At 38.4% G+C, this 471-nt stretch overlaps 1 protein-coding gene across 1 annotated transcript in view; it reads right to left on the reverse strand.

The window, feature by feature from the left end:
* Positions 1-471, reverse strand: part of LOC107575282 (olfactory receptor 4L1-like) — a 3,205-nt gene that overhangs the window by 931 nt on the left and 1,803 nt on the right.

A 471-nucleotide genomic window follows, 5' to 3' on the forward strand; every position in this document is an offset into this window, starting at 1 on the left:
AGGTATCTATAAGTTGTAGTCCTGATACAAAAGATCTCTGTGTTATCTCTTGATTTGATTGGTTCGTCATCTCATGATGAGTTGTTTCTGTGGCATATCAGTGTCCGTTCATGACAGAAATCCCTACAATATGCATAAGCTGTCTGTGGATACCACATTTTTAGGATAATTATCTAGGGCCTGTCAAATAACTTAAACCTATTGCCACCTATTTGATTTGGCAGAATCCCAAATTTCACCAATTTTATAGGCAGTTTGTGGACTAGTGTCTCTAAGTGGGACAATTGACCGTTCGCAAGGAGCTTGACTGACAGGAGATCTGACCAATCAGAATGCGGATATTATGTGCCGCCACTGTTATCCGCCATCTTGCCCTACAGCTACGGCTGGTCTCATAGAAATCCATGTTAAAACGGGGTAAAAAATATAGACTGAATTTAAACTTTTTCAATATAACTAAATATAAAAATG

The sequence above is a fragment of the Sinocyclocheilus grahami genome, unplaced genomic scaffold (assembly GCF_001515645.1).
Source record: "Sinocyclocheilus grahami isolate Dianchi unplaced genomic scaffold, SAMN03320097.WGS_v1.1 scaffold2549.1, whole genome shotgun sequence".
NCBI lineage: Eukaryota > Metazoa > Chordata > Actinopteri > Cypriniformes > Cyprinidae > Sinocyclocheilus > Sinocyclocheilus grahami.